A 16,356-nucleotide genomic window follows, 5' to 3' on the forward strand; every position below is an offset into this window, starting at 1 on the left:
GGAGTGCTAAGGCAAAGCCCTGCTGCCTGTGCTGTTCCACCCTCCACCCCCTGAATGCAGAGGTTTCCGTGGGAGCACAGATGCTCGGCCCTGCACGCCCAGGTTTCAGTGGCATCGCTCATTAGCATGTGCAGGGAGTGAGGAGGCTGCTGGAGTTTGGATGGGGGACAAGGAAACAGCCCATGTGTCAGATGGCAGGGAAGGGCAAAAGGGAAGGAAAAATGAGAGGGGGACCAGGGGAGCGCTGGGACTCTCCCAAAGTGCACAGGGACAGAGCCAGGCGCCTGGCTGCCCCTCAGCCCCCTGACCTGGCTGCTGGATTGTGCTACTCGAATTAAAAGTGTCTTTTCTCTCCCTCGTGGGGATGGATGGAGGACAGCTCGGGGTGATTGGCATCCTTCCTCATTGCTGCGGAGAAAGCAGCTGAATTCCTGAACGTACAGCAGGGAAAAAAAGGGGGAAAGAAGCTAAGCAGGGGTTTGGCTTTAGGAAAGAAATACTTGCTGGTTCTTTGTGATGCTCTGAGCCCCCCATGATCCCTTGGAGCCCTCTTAAGCGCAGTCAGTGGAGGGTGCAGGCAGGTTCCTGCCATCAGGCAGAAGCTTCCCGAGATCCACAAAGCCCAATCAGCAGGAGAGGAACAATCGAGGCGCCGGCGGCCTCGGAGCTCTTCAGCTGATGAAGAAGAGCAGGGCCTGGACAAATCTGGAATAAGAAATGAGCCGCTGAGGAGGAACACCTAGTGACCTAGCTGGGGAGAGGAGGGAAAAAGTTCTCCTCTATTACTTGTGTGTCTTTTCAGAGCATCTTTAATCATATCCCACGTCATCTTCATCAGAGGGAAGGTGGTAATCAAGGCAGCTGCCTGGGGACGATGCTGTGCCTTTTTGCTGCCGAGGCTGTTCTTTTTGGGGTAGTCAGGAGAGCAGCTCTGGAGTGTGGGAGTGCATCTGGGAGGTGTTTGGCTTCTTATTTTTTTATTGTAGCCACTTAGGAGTTGGCTCACATTGTGCTAAGGGCAGGGATTGAGATTCTCTTGCCCAGGGGGGTAACGAAAGACAAATGCAATGTAGGCTCTTATTTTTTTCCTCCTGCCTTCTCTCTTTGTAGTGGTAAAATGATAGAATTTCATGCAGTCAATTGAGGCTATTGAGTTGTTTTGCCACTAAAGTTCTGGAGCATTGACTGTATAGATTCACAGTGTCCCCTCGCAATAACATCCCTTTTAACAACGTGCTATCAAGGGAGAGCTGTGCAGGCTTTAAAAGGTTTTCCAGGATTGTATTTCTCTCTCTCTCTCCCCTCTCAGTGTGCTGAAAGCAAACCAGGGGAAGGTTTCAAGGGAAGCAGGAGGCCCCAAGCCAAGGCCATGAGGGAATTGGTCGTGCCTGTGTCCTGCTTGATGGCAAGACACCAAATCCCAGATTTTCTTGGGGCTGGGGACACATGGGAGGCTCGTTTCTTCCCTGCTGGGTCCATCAATCCAGCTCTTGGCTCCTCCAGAAGTTACTGGGAGACAGCTAATGTTTTGTACTTACAGTAAAGGAAGGGATAAAAGAAATGCAAACCCAAGGTTGAGAGGGAAAGTAAACAGCTCAAAAACCCTATTTTCTCTGAATTCCCGTGATTCCCCCCCCCCCCCCCGCCCGTGTGTGCTCACCCTCATTTTCTGTTAGCTCTGGTCTGCTGCCCAAAGGAGGGACCTTTGCTTGAACTGAGCAGCACAGGGACGTGCCAGGTCCTGAGTTCCTGGGAGAAATCCCATTGTGGGCCCTCCCAGCTGTGATTCAGAGCTGCTGTTGGTCTTTGCTCTCTGTAGGCAGTAAAAATGGGATTTTCCTTTGAAAGGGAAGAGCAACTTTGCTGTGCATCCCTCGGTGTGGTCCCTGTGGCTGTCGCTGCCCTGAGTCACACGTGGGCACCCAGAGGGTTCCGGGGGGGCTGGAAACGCTGGGCAGACCCCAGTGGGTTCAGAGCCTTGGGGTTAATCCAGGTGAGATGAGCTGCAGCCCAAAAAGGGCTCAGGAAGTGTGAGCCAGGGGGAGGCTCAGCCCCCTGGGCTGTTTGTGGTGTTCAGTGGGGCAAATTAGAGAATCCCAGAGTGCTTTGGGGTGAAGGGGACCTCAAAGCTCATCTCAATTCCACCCCTCATTCCATGGGCAGGGGCACCTTCCACTTTGGGGTGAAAGGGACCTCAAAGCTCATCTCAATTCCACCCCTCATTCCATGGGCAGGGGCACCTTCCACTAGACCAGATCTTGGCAGCTCCAGATCCCCACAGGTCTCCTGGGAAGCTCCGTGCCCGTGCCTGCTCTGGGAGCATTCCAACCCTCCCACCAGCCCATCCATAATGCAGATCTCCCCGGGTGTCCTTGCTGCAATATCCCTGCTGCTGATCAGGCTGGGGCTGGGATATTTATGAAACTCAGCTTTCCAAATCTCAGCCTGTTTTAACCTTCACTCCTCGCTTTCCTGGCTCTTCGGTGTGTGCTCTTTTAATAACTGTAACCCATCTGATAATGTTGTTATAAATTAATGATCTGTTTACAACCTTAACTCTGTTTTAATGAAGACTTTTTTTGTTGAGGAAAATAAAAGCTGCTGTAATTATACCTTGTAACTGCAGGGTTTTATAGCCAGTGAACTCATCCAACAAGCAATTTCGATTAGTTTATCCAGGCAAATATTCTGGTGTTGATTTCATACATATAAAAAAACACACACAGCTATTTCCATGAGCAGCAGAAATAATTATTCCTGGATCCCTGTGCCTGTGTCTCGAGAGCAAACTCGTGCTAGATTTTCTCATGCTTAAAAGAAGTTGAATTCACAGTCCTGCCTTTCTCTGGGTAAAAGCATTAATAGTATCTTTCATCTGACTGCTTGCCTATTTTCCTCAAACTTGTGTCTTGGAGATAAATGTGTCCTTCCATCAGATTTTATTGAAATGGGTTATAAGGTTTAGAAAGCACTGGAGATGTGGGAAGGAAAGAGCCAGGCAGGCACTGCCGGTGTGTGAGGCTCATTTCCTCAGGAAACCAGGCTGAAAATACTTCGGGTGCCATTAAAAAGTTGGAGCTGTCGTTGCAGGGTAAAGCTTCAGAGAGACTTGGAAGGTGTTTTCCAAGTGGTTAGTTCAGTGTCTGTTTCCCAAAGTGCCCAGCTTGGATTGCTGGAACAATTCCTGCATTTCTGAGGAACTCAATGTCGAGCCCATTGGAAAATTCAGCTGTTTCTTTTGGTACCTACGTGGAGCTGGGTCCACCAGATCCTTCTGGAGATGTGGGCCATCACAACATGTTGGTACCTTGGTTTCATTTTGCTGGAGACTCCCAGATGTCCTGAGATTCACCAACAAGCCTTTGCTTCCCCCCAGCTCAGGTTGGACCTGACTGCCAGAACCTTTCTGGCAAGGAGAAAGAAGGAGAGCGAAGGGATTGGGAGCAAATGGGTTGGGATTTGGGGCACCTCAGTTTTAGGGGGCCTTCAAAGCTGTGCAGAAGGCAGAATTATAGAGGGGATTGCAGTTGGGAGCATCTGGGTTTGGATGTCCAGAAATGCCTTTGGGATTGAGAAAATCAGGTCAGCCTTCCCTGCTCATGCTGCTGCAGAGGAGTGCACGAGGATGGTGAGCCCACCACCTCAGGAGGCTTCCTTCTTCTGTCTCCAAGCCACCCCTTCTTCTATCCACCCCCCTAAGGATTTGCTTCCTCCTCTCAACCCTGCTGAGAATGGTTTGGGTGGAAAAGGACCTTAAAGCTCATCTTCTTCCACCCCCTGCCATGGGCAGGGACACCTCCCACTAGCCCAGGTTGCTCCAAGCCCCGTCCAACCTGGCCTTGGACACTTCCAGGGATGGGGCAGCCACAGCTTCTCTGGACAACCTGTGCCAGGGCAGTTCCTGGACAATCTGTGCCACCCTCACAGTTCCTGGGAATCTGCAAGATTCCAGGATGTTTTGGAAAAGTTCTGATGGTCACTATCCACACTGAACTCTGGGATTATTGTGCCCACCCTTCCTTACAGCCTTGTGTCCCAGCCCTCCTTGTTCCCTGCTCTCGTGTTCCTTCACCCCCTGCTGCTGTTTGCCGTGGACATTCCTTCTCCCAGTGCTGGCTGGAGCCTCCCATCTTCCCAGCTTTCTGCTCATGTTGGATGTGCAGGTTTAAAAATAACCAGCGCTGGGCATGAAATGGGAATTCTGACTAATGAGGGCACTGGGAAATGGTGCCACTTGGTGCCCACGGTCACTTCAGTTCACACCTGGCATAAAACCTGCAGGGTTTGTGCCTCAGAAACAGCCTCTGCCACCTTGGGGATGGAACTTATCTGGTGTTTCTCTCTAGGTCCCCTCCTCATCTTCATTATATGGAAAAAACAAATTTCCTGGAGGTTTTCCTTACTTTATTAGAGCCTTTTCCCTGCAGTAGGACGCTGCCTCTGCCCTGTGGATTCCCCACTTTACCACGATATCAGCAACAATAGTAGCATGGTTTTTTTCCCCGGGGGCTGTCTAGGAATGACCCTGGAGCAGGGACATGCTCTCCCTGCTGGCACGTGGAGCTGCATCCCTGCCCTGCAATCGATTCCTCCAATTCCAGTCGCCCGTTGCAACAACAAAAAGTTGTACCAAAAGCATTTCCCGCCCCTGAAAATCCATTACAGCCCCTGTCACCACTCTCTTCTCACAGTTGCTTTTTTAAAATTTATTCTATTTTTTTTTCTTGCTGGGTTCAATGGGGCTGTTTTCCCACCCTGATTACAAGGAGTTATCAGAGAAATCCTTTGCCCAGTGTCAGCCCGCGGCCGCCTGAGGCAGCTGGAGTCGGAGTTATCAGTATTTGAACAGGTATGAAACAGGCTCCTGGCCACGGGCTGGGGTGATGTCCTTCCTCGTGTCCTTGTGACAGGCAGGAGGGATCAGCTAATTAAAGATCCTGAGGAACTGGGCTCAGATCTGAGCCTGACCAGCCCCAGGAACTCCAGTTCTCCGTGCGTGGGATGAGGTCCCCAGATGCTGAACCAGGACCGTGCCTGGGGATGCTCCCCCTGCTTTGAGCCACCAAAGCTGCTTTTAGATCCAGCACCACATCTTAAAATTCCTTCTTCCTCTTTCTTAAGTGCAGAGCTGCAGGCAGCAGTTTTCGATCTTTTTATTGGACTTATTTATTTATTATTTTTTCAATTCCCGAGCAACGCTGGTTATCTGAACCTCGGAGGTGGGAGGGGGAACACCGTGAAAAATCTATGCCTTAATTTTCTCTCTGTTTTTTTTTTTTTTCTCCTTCTTTTCTCCACCAAGAATCTGCATAAAGCTCCTCCACGTATCATTTATTCACCCGTATTTCCGAGCGAGAGGCTCTGCCTTCTGATGGAGATGTCATTTGCAAAATAATAAGGTCCTGCTTGCTGCAAGGAGAGCACCTCCCGCTCTTCCCCCACGGGGTCATTGCCTCCAAATTATAAATCTTTTTAACCATTGCCTCGTGGGTATCCACGAGCACAGCTCTCAGATTAATTCCAGGTCTGCTTCCTTGTCGTCTCCTTTGCTTTTTTTCTCCCTGCCGTGCACATAAACCACCCTGCTCTCGAGTGGCGGAGCTTTATTCCTAATTGGGTCGCATCAGAGGATCTGTGCCTTCAGCTGCCGAGGTTCCTGCCTTGTGTAGGGACGTAAGTCACAGATATCATCAGATAATTAAGCTGCTGGTAGGTGTTGGAAGTGGTGCTCCCCTGTTTGATCCCTTCCCGTGCCGTACACGGCGTCCAACGGCCCGGCAGAGCCGCGGCACGGCTGCGCTGCTGAGGGGGGAGTGGGGGCATCCCTGGAAAAGGACTTTATTTTTATTTACAGGGCTCTTCCCGCAGCAGGTCACTGTGTAAATGAGGAGGGAGAGTGGGACTCCAAAAAGGCCTTTTTTTATTGGCCTCTGGCCATCCTATCCAGCAGGACATGATGCAGGACAGAACACATGGAACCAGGGATGCAGCGCTGGCTTCACAGCCCTTCTCCCAGACTCCAAACTCATGGACACTGCCCTTATCTCTAATGTGGCTCCTTCCAGAGCCAAGGGAACTGTGCTGTGCCAGCAGCAAATCCCTTCCTATATAAAGAGGCTTTTATGGGACATCTCCCCTGAGCCCACCCCTTTGCCCTCTTCCTTAAACTTTGGATTTTATCCTCTGCCTCTGCCCCCAGACCCACCTGGGGCTGAACCAGCTGCATCCCAGGAGCTGCTCACGTGGCCACTCTCGCAGGGGGGGAATTATTAATGACCCCAGGTGTAATTATATGTCTTAAGCCTTGCTCAGGCTCCGCTGACATCTTTCCAGAGGAGGGAGGAGGGGTTTCAGGGAGACACCTTGCTGTTTAATAAATAAAAGAAGAGATTCATAAAGTGTCTGGCAAGCACATTCCTCACATAGAAATGTTATGGAATAACACGGGATGAATAATAGAAAAGGTTATTGAAAAATTCATAATTTCCAAGCGCCAGTGAAGGCCAGGCTTCCATGCCGTTTATTTGCCTGTAGAAAAGTGATTAAAATATATATTATTGTCCTGTCTATAGGAAAATGTATTATTAAGTGGATACTGGCATGACATTTGAAAAATCCATTTCATTCCACTTAGTGGCGGGCGGTGGGAGGGGAAGGGGGGGGTCCTTTCTGCTGCTCTGGTTTTCAGGGCGTTCTAGTCAGGCCTTCAGAAAAAAAACAGTGAAAATATAAAGAGGGAGGAGGGTTTAATTACAGCCCCCTCTGCCTCCCAGCAGCGCCCTTCACTCTCCATTTTCGTGCCTTTTGCCTTAAAAGTGAAATGGGATTCCTGCACCTTTTATTTATGGCTTTAATTGCCGAGGGTGGGAGGCGAGGATGGGTGGTGGGTTTGCTCAGGGTGGGGATTGAGGGTTTTTTCTCCGTGGGTGGAGGGTTCTGCTGTGGTTTTGGGTGCTTTTCAGAGGCTCTCATTAGGTGACAGTCTCCTGATGTTGACCTGGACATCAGCTCAACCTCAGTGGTCTGGAAGCAGAGGGACTGTCCTGCCTCCAGGCTGTGCTGGTGACATCCAGGTTGTCACACTGGGCTCATCCCTCTTGTTTTTGGGGGCATTGCAGTTGTTTTATAAACCTGAGTCCATGCACAGGCCATGCTTTCAGACCTGTCCTGAGCGTTGGCTTGGGAAGCTGGAGGATTTGGAGGTATTTTTGGGATGCTGGCTGCATTTCCTGGGCTTGACCCCTCTCCTAATCCCTGCAGGCAGCCCATTGGTGCAAAGAGGGGTGAGAAATTGTGCCAAGAAGTTTCCTTGACAAAATTGCCAGGGTTTTGATCAATATAACTGAAAATAGCTCCAAGTTATCCTCCTGGTCTTGTCCCCTTGGATAAGTTAGTGAGTGTCTCCCTGCTCCCTGTGAAGGGTGGGTGCTTTGGGGATGGGTGGGATGCAGAGGTCACTGGGCAGATCAGGGTAAACCAGAGGGTGGACTTGTCTTGCACCCATGGGATCCTGTTCCTACAGCACTCCATGTAAAAAAACCACCTTTCCATTGGCAAAAGATACGGCTCATCCAGCAGTTCAGTTTGGGACACTTGGCTTTTTTTCTCCAAGAGCAGCTACATGAGATGGGCATTTTGGGTGGGAAAGTTGGGCCACAAATAGCCAGGAGCATTTTCAACACCTACTGAATTTGTCTGGGGACTAAAGGGCAAGAACTGTCCCCTCTGCTCCCTTGGTGTCCGTGGGGATGTGTCATTCCACATTAGCCTGGATCCACCCTCCAGAAGAGAGGTGGCAGCTTTGCTCCCCCCTCCCTGTCAGATCTCGAGCAGAGTCTATATTTGCTGCGTTAATGACTCGGAGCCAATCTCCAGCTCCTCTGCAGTTTTATTCATAGATCCCATCTGGGACTGTCGGAAATAGAAAGGCAAAACCTGCAAAGAAGCCATGTGGCAGGAGAGGACATGAGGCAAGAGCTGCTTCTAAAAAGAAAGCAAGGCTTGGGATTGACTTAAATCTATTCCTCAATCTGGAAGGATTTGCCACGTAGCTTCAATTAAAACAATTTAAAAGACAGAGACGCTGCTTTTATGGTTTTAATGAAATGTTTTGATTTTGAGGGAGTGTTCAAAATTGAACAGGGCCTTCAGCATATCCAAAAAGCAGCTCCCATCTTATCTGGAGGTACCTCCATCCATCCTTCCCTTGTGTGGAAAGGCTCAGATCCTGCCTCTCAAATTAGATAACTTAAAATACATAAAGCCAAGCGTGTCTGAGATGCAGAGGTGTTCATTGTGTAAAGCTCTTTAAGTCTGCATGGAAAATCAGGCTGGGAGGACAGGAATATAGAGATCTCTCTGCAAAGGAGAACTTAATGTACCCAGAAGCCGTTGATAGACTGTCTGATATCCAGAGTCACAGCTGGATGGGCAGCCTCTTCCTCTCCTGCCTGGAAAAGAGACCTCTGAGCAGGAATAGAGGCTGTGCCCAGGAAAACCAGCAATATTTGGTGATGGGGGGCTGCAGCTGAGTGTTCACCTTGGAATGGGGAAGGATTAGGGGGCAAGGAGTGGGGGCAGGAGGAGGGATGATGACGTGGCAGCGGCGGCTCCATGGTCAGCAGGGAAAAGGACTGGACACAACTTTTGCAATCAGCAATCTCTCCTTGCTTATTTATTTTCCTTTTCTCCCCCGCCCCACCTTACAATGCCTCCCCTTGCCCCCCCCTTTTCTTTCCCTACCTCTCCCTGCCCAGCCCCAATACCCATCTTGGAGGATCTAAATTAAAATCTGTTATCATTTCCCGGATAATCCCCTTTGATGCCCTGAATGCAGCAGAATCTGTCCTGCTTCAACCTTGCATGTAAGTGCTGATAGCTTTTGAACAGCTAAATGGCTTTGTATATCTCATACAAATGTCTGTCTCATCCAGGAGCTGGCAAGCCCCGCGCAGGCGGCTGGGGAAGCTTTATGAGTTACAAGTGGAATTACTTTGGAGAGATGCTAAGGAGGCCAAACCTTTCAGAGCACGTTCCCTTGGCATCTTCTGTCTGGCAGGGATGGGATTTGCATTGTCTTAACCTCTCCGAGCAGCTAATTGGTGTGGCGGTGCTGATGCCGTTTGTCATCGGGGTTTTCCTGCATCCAGCTCGCTGTGCCAGCCTGGATCTGCCCCTTGGGGCTTGTCTAGGGATACGAGTTTGCCCCAGGCCAAGCTCCTCGTGAGCTTTGTTTTGAGGAGAGCTCGTGCAGGGACTTTATTCACATGTTTGGTGCAGAGCGGGGGGTGAAATGAGTGTTTCACAGAACCCCAGCATGGTTTGGGGTGGAAGGGACCCTAAAGATCACCTCATTGCAACCAACCCTGCCAGGACAGGGACACCTTCCACTAGACCAGGCTGCTCAGAGCTGGTTTGTGCATCTCTACCCAGCCTGGCTCCCGGAGCAGTCGATGTCCCCAGCTCTGACCCTGATGTTCCCCCAGCAGAGCTGATGTTTGTGCTGGGGCTCCTGAGTTCATCCCCAGTGACTGACCACTTGTCCCTTTCCATCCTGCCTTTTCCCATCAGCACTGGGGCTGTGGAAGCTCTGCCACACCCTCACTGCTCTGCCTGCCCTGGGGGTCTGTGTTGTGCCCAGCCTGTCCCAGCCCCACTCCTTGTGCTGCCATCCTTGTAGGAGAACACAGAACCTCGCAGAGGGAAGCTTCCCTCAGCAGGAATGGATTCCAAACTGGCTGAGTGGGGCTGGTGCTGGGAGCTGAGCAGGTTGCCAGTGTTCCCAGTACATCCCATGTCCATCACCTGCTTGTTGTGACTTAACCCCACCTGGCAACTGTCCCCCAGCCCCAACCAGCACTGTGCTGCAAAATGCAGAGTGCAACACAAAGCTGTCAAAAATAAAAGCCTCTCCATCCAGGGGACCAACCAGGAATTGCTGTAGCTGGTGACGTCTTTGTGCCCCCCCTGAGGACCCGGAGAGATCTGTGGCTGTCTGGGGAATTCAGGGGGAAAAAATTCTGCAGGAAGCTGGTAATAGTTTGGTAATGGCCCGATGACATGAGCTGATGTGGCAGGACACAGCTGGGACTGGGAAGCATCTTCCCAGCTCTCCAGGATATAAAACTGCAGCCCCCTGCTCGGGGAGCGAAAAGCCCTGAGGAGAGAGAATTAAAGGGAAGCAGCCAAAGGAAAAGGCAGGCAGGGCTTTATTTTTTAAAGAAAAAAATAAATAAATAAACCCTTTTTAGTTGCAATCACTTCTCTCCCATCAGTGCTTTGCTGCTCCTCTCTGGTGCAGAGCTGGATAACAGTGGGTCCACATCCCTTGGTTAAATTGTGGGAGCACCAGTGATGGGTGGGGAGCTGCTGGGACTGCAGGAGAGGGGATGCTGTGTTTCCACACATCACCAGCCTTGTGTTCAGCTCAGGGGAGAGGACAGGGCACAGCCAGCACAGCTGCATTCATCCCTCAAAGCTGCCTGTTGTGCAGGAATTCATCTGCCAAATCAGCCGGAGAGCCGGCAAAGAGCAGCAGAGTGGACTTAACCTCCCACCTCTGCTTGTGCTTCCTCAACAGAAAAACCCCAAACAAACTGCTCCTGTTGAGCAGCGACTTTATCTGAAAGGAGGAGAATGCAGGCAGCTGCTGGCTCAGGGCAGGCAGCCCTGGCTTCTCCAAGTGTCCCCCTGGAAAGGAGGTTTCATCCCTCCTTGCTCTTTTCTCTCCAAAGGGCCTGAAATCTCCCAGCTGTGCCAGAAGGAGCTTCCCCTGGGAGGGGAACACAGGAGTTGAGGTGCCATGGATGGTGGGGAGCTCCCAGAGCTGGGGCAGGAGACAGGAGCTGACTTTGCAGTGTCAGATGGAGCTGTTCCCTGAGCCGTGGCACAGGTCTGGCACAGGAGCCGGCTCTGGATGGCACTGCTCTGCCTCCCTTCTAAGGAATGATGATTTTCCCCTTTGGACAGATGCTCGTGGCTGGGGACAGCAGCTGGTGCTGTGAGTGCCTGCAGGAAGAGCAGGGCTGGATGCAGCCCATCCCTCTGGGATGGCAGAGCCACGGGCACAGCGCCCGCCTTGCCCCGCTGACGAGGGCCAGATGTGAGTCCCTGTGGCTGGTGACTCTGCTCCAGCAGTGGCTTCTGCCAGTGAGGCTCCAGGTGCCCATGGGCAAGGTCAGCTCTTCCCAGGGCTCTGCCTGGCTTTGTCCCCTCTGCAGAGCTGGGATCTCACCAGGGAACACGGTGGTTGGTTATTTTCGGGCTTTGGGATCAGAGCTGGTTGCTGTTGGTGATGTAGAGGGCCTGAAGGAGGGCAGTTCCTTCCCTGGGTTGTGAGGATGCTGAGGGCAGAGATCTGAAGCTTGAACCCCCCAAATGAGCAGCGTTTCACGGGCTGCTGCTCTGGGGCACTGGTGCGACGAGCTGCTTCCATCCTCTGTATCCTCAGGGGCAGGAGCTCCTTCCCACAGATCCCTCTGCCTTCCCTGCTGCCTTCTCCCTGTGCTGAATCCAGAGGAAAAGCAAAAAGCACCCCCCCCCCCCTTAATGAACTCAGCATTAATCGCTTGTGTCAAATCCTTGTGCTAACAAGCTGAGGAAATCAAACAGGGCTCCCCGGGGAGAGCCGGGGAGTCAACACTCATCCATTAAAATGGTAATTTTGTATTTTTCACCGAGGCATTTGTCGCCTCTTGCCCTTGTGCTCTCGTTAGCGCTTTGGCCTTTAAATTATAGTGATTTAAAAAAAAAAAAAAAAAAAGAACAACTAAACCACAAAACCAGCTCTCATCAACCTTCCTCCCTTCCTCCTCCTCATCCCGGGAATGCTGAGCTGCGTGCAGGGCGGTGTGTCTGTGTCTGCACGTGGGCTGTTATTTTGGCTTCAGTGATAACAACAAAATGCTCGTTGCTTCCAAGACAACTCCTTTTCTCCCGGGAATTCAAACAACCAATCCCGTTCCCTCCAAAAAAAAAGTGACTGTTGAGCATTTTGCTGGAATCCAAGTAGGAATTGCTGGTCACCCTGCTGTTTGAGGGCTTGTAATAGTTTCTTGCTTGTGAGGTTTCTGGGAACTGATGGAGATATTTGCAAATCCCAAGGGTTTTTGTGGGTGTCTGAACACAGGAGGCCAGGGTTGGGAGCTGTTTGCTGCTCCTCTGGTTTTAGTGGGGGTGAGGTTTTATTAGGCCCGAGAAGGTGGACAAATGCAGCTTCCCTTCCTCAGGTTCAATCAGATCTGGATTTTCAGCAAAAAAGCTGCTTTCTCCACCTGCCTCAGCTGCTCTAATGGAAGACATCACCTCTCCCCACAAACCTTGTGCTTCCTCCCCGTGGTGGTGGGAAGGCTGTTAAAATTACCGAGCGTGCAGCAGAGAAACGAGGAGTTATTGAAACGCAGCATCTCCAGAGCAGCCCGGGAAGAGAGGAGCAGGCAGGAGCCACAGCACTGATGCTCGGGAATCACGTGGCACAGGGAAAGCCAGTTTGCTGCCCAAGTGCCTCTGTTTCCCCATCAGCAGGAAAATATCCTTCCTGGTGAGATCACTGCCCTCTGAGCAACCTGGGCTAGTGGGTGTCCCTGCCCATGGCAGGGGGCGGAAGGAGATGAGCTTTAAGGTCCCTTCCAACCCAAACCATCCCATGATTCCATATGCATATGGCAAATGCCACGGGAGGCACAGATTACTGTTGTGTCAGTGACGCTGAAAACAGACACGATTTCAAACCAAGCTAACACTTGCTCGCTGTGAAACAGGCGGGAGCACGAGGGGCTGGGCTGGGATTTGTTTGCCTTTTCCAGCCTGGATAACTCTGCAGCTGAGGGACTGCTTCCTGCCGCTGGAGAGGCTCATTCCCTGGCTTTGCTGAGGCAGGAGGGTGCTGTGTTGAACCCGCAGCTCTTTGAGACAGGGACACTCTCTCCTCTCTCGCTCAGCACCGCAATTAATACCCCCTGACGACCTGTCAGGCGGCGCAGGGATGCGAGCGCGACGGCGGCGTTTCCCCGCGGATCCCGCCGGGTGGAATCCGATGAATAATCATGCCCGTCCTCCTCTCCCCACGCGGAAATATCCCAATAAATAAATAAAATATATGACATCTTTTAATTTCGTTAGATTTTGGTTTTTGGTTTTTTTTCCCCCCCCTCCCTTTCCGTTTCTCGTCAAAGCTCTCCCTCTGGTGAGCAATTTGCAGGCAGCGTGGCAGGAGCGGCTCCGAGGAGGGAGGATCTGCTGGAGTTGATGTGTTTTTTATCATCTCATTGTCCCATTTTCTGGGATGAAGGGGACTGGTATTGCCCTCCCCTTACTGGTTTCTGCTTGGCACCATCGGGCTGCTCGCCACATTCTCCTGGAGCTGGTTCTGCCTGGAAAACGGGAAGGGGGAAAGCCACGAGTAGTCAGGAGGGGGCTTGATTTTACTAATCTGGTGTTAAAATTAGGGCTGGGGAGTGGATATCAGTGCAGGTCTGGCTGCCAAAGGAGCCGAGGGCGGCTGTGTGTGTGCACAGTGGCAGTGCCATGGACATTCCACAGGGCTGTGGAATCAGGATTAATGGCTCCAGCATCCTTCAAGCAAACTGTATCTCAGAGCGCTTTGTGGAGTTAAATGACACAGGACGGTGGGTAATATATGGTGTAAAGCGCCGGGAAACAGCAGCACAAAGATATGGCAGGGGGAATAAATTAAAGCCTTCCGTCAGAAAGCCAATAATGGGGAAAGGGGAGTGGAGAGGTGGAAACAAGGGACAGGATATTTATTTGCAGCTGAGGTGTGAGAGCAGTGGAGAATCAATGACTAGAACACAGCACTTCATGCGTAGCACCAATATATACACAACCCTGGCTGGATTTTAGGGGGGCTGGGGGTGCCCCAATTCCTTTAGCCACCGTTGAAGGGGGTGCACCCTGTGCCTGGCTCGTGGCACGGGCTCCTGTGCTGAGGTTTCTCCCGTGGCAGGTGGATTTTTGTTCGGTTTGGGTTTTTTTCAGAGGTGCCAAGAGCTTTGAAATAGGTCTCCTTAAACTGCCTCAAGCTGGGTCCAGCTTTCCACCTCTCCAAGGTCAATCTTGCCTGGTCTCATCCAGCAGCTGCTATGAACCTCGTGGAGAAAACTGGATTTAGCCTCATTCCATCCCCAAACCTCCCGAAGGAGGGAAATCTCGTGCATCAAGCTGGGAATGGGATGTTAAACAGGAATTTTTACACCAGAAGTGAGACAGCAGCATAGTTGCATTAACTCCTCGGAGCCTGATCCACTTGGGAAGGCAAGGAATGAGCCCTCCATCCCCTGCAAGGATGTTGTCAGTCTTCATTTACGATTTATCCAAGGTCATACAGAGGAGTGGGACGATGCAGCATCTTTCCCGAGCCTGTTTTTATCGAGGAGGGACAAGAGGTAGAGGAAGGGGGGTGAGGTGAGGGGAAGAAGATCCCTCGTGCGCCTTGTTTGACAAGTTTGCAAAGCAGGGAGGGGGTTTTCAGGCATCCTCACGTCCCTGGCTGTGCCAGGGAATGTGTCTCGTGCTCCCTGGCTCCCCTCACCCCCTCTGATAAGGTAATGAGATGCGAGTCTTTGGTGTGTTTGACAAGCTGGTGTCCTACAGCGCAGGAGCTGGGAGTGCTCAGAGGCTGGGAGAGGAGATTAATTAATGCTAAAAGACACAGTTTGATGTGGCAATGAAATTTCGATTATAATAATCTCTAATTATCTTGTAGCACAAGTGCCTCGGCTCTCCCAGGTGTCTTCCCCAGTTTGAAATTGTTATTTGTCAGCATCAAAGGGAGAGGGGAGCTGGTGCAGGGTGTGCACATGTGGTCCCTTGGGACAGGGAGCCCAACTTCTGCCAGGGATATCCTCAGTGGGAATACCTGTCTGCTTCCATGGATCCCATCAGTGCCTGCTGTCCCAAATCAGGGCAAAACAGGGAATTTTTGGGGTCTTCAGTGCACTTTCCATAGGGTGTAAGAGCACAGGGAGGCAATCTGAGGTCTGTGCAGATGTTTTGTGGCACTTCCACTTTTTACTTTCCAAAATGTGTCAATCGAACCCCTGGTCCCTCATGCCCTTTTTTTTTTTCCCTCCCTGATAGTTTTTACTCAAAATCAGTTCATTCCCAGGGAGAACTTTGGTCTTGACAAAACGACACCTCGCCCAGGAAAGTCATTTCCTTCAGCTGCTTTATTGCCTCCCCTCCAGGCTGAGCGAGCTTTAAAATCATCCTCCTTCTCTCCCATCAGCCTGAGCCCTTCTGTTCCCTTCAGCTGTGACCTGTCCCTTCCCAGAGGGATCCCATGGCCTTTGGAGAGGTCCCTGTGAGTGGGGCTGGACGGTCTCGCTCCGTGCACTGAATAGCAGATGGACACACTGGCATCTCTGGGAGCAGGAATAATTGGCTGCTCTGCTCCTGAGGGTTGTAGAGGGGGTCTGTGCTGCTCTGAATCATATTTATCTACTTAAAACAGTCTCAGGAGATGAAACACGTTGGGTTTGAAGTCGCTGCCCCCGGGGCGTGCTCGCCATACAGAGGCCCCGTTTCTCTGGTGCTTCTTGGGGCTGCAGGCAGGAGACATCCTTTAACCACCCCCAACCTCCCCCAGCCCTGCAAATCCTTCCCTGGAGCTCCTGGGAGCCTTCCTTCCTTCCCAGGAGCTGCAGCAGGAGAGGGGAAGATGGGGGTGCATCACTGAGCCCGGGGTGGGAAGGGGTCCAGTGTGTTCCTGTTGTCTCTGTCATCGCTGTAAGATGCAAAAGGGTGGGGAAAAAACACCTTTTCCAAAGCCTTTCCTATTCTTTCACCCTTATGGTTGATGGAAAACCTCCCTTCAGCCCCTCACTACCCTCCCATGCAGCTCCAACCCCCTCCAAGCTGCAAACAGCATCCTTCATCCCTCCCTTGCCCTTCAACACCTCTGGAGAGGGAGGAAAAGCGACACAAACCACAAAAAAAATCATCCCCAGGTGGGTTGTTTGGAGTCACAGATCTGTTTGCAAATGAGCTTGGGGGCTCGCTGGGTAAAAAAAAGGGCATGCTTGGTGAATCCCATTTCACTTCCCCAGTGAGCTGAAAAACTCCTGGATAATGGGTTATGAGTTGTAGATCTGTTTGATTGCATTGTTGCAAAGTGGGAATTGTTTTGCAACATAGATTCTTAATCACTGAGGCATCTGTGATTGAGTGCGTCGAAAATTGGTTGAAATTGGAAGTTAACTATACTGCAGACAGCTTATTCTTGTGTATAATTGAAAATAAATTCTAATACTCTTCTTCAAAAGGGCTGCCGGGAGGAAATTTCCAGCCTTGTCCTCTCCTCAGCCCCCTCCTCTGAATCCACAAATCCTCTCCTCTCTC

At 51.3% G+C, this 16,356-nt stretch overlaps 1 protein-coding gene across 3 annotated transcripts in view; it reads left to right on the plus strand.

The window, feature by feature from the left end:
* NTM (neurotrimin) overlaps window positions 1-16,356 on the plus strand; it is a 356,205-nt gene that overhangs the window by 94,620 nt on the left and 245,229 nt on the right. The gene's annotated exons all lie outside the window — the stretch shown is intronic.

Source organism: Pseudopipra pipra, chromosome 23, assembly GCF_036250125.1.
Source record: "Pseudopipra pipra isolate bDixPip1 chromosome 23, bDixPip1.hap1, whole genome shotgun sequence".
NCBI lineage: Eukaryota > Metazoa > Chordata > Aves > Passeriformes > Pipridae > Pseudopipra > Pseudopipra pipra.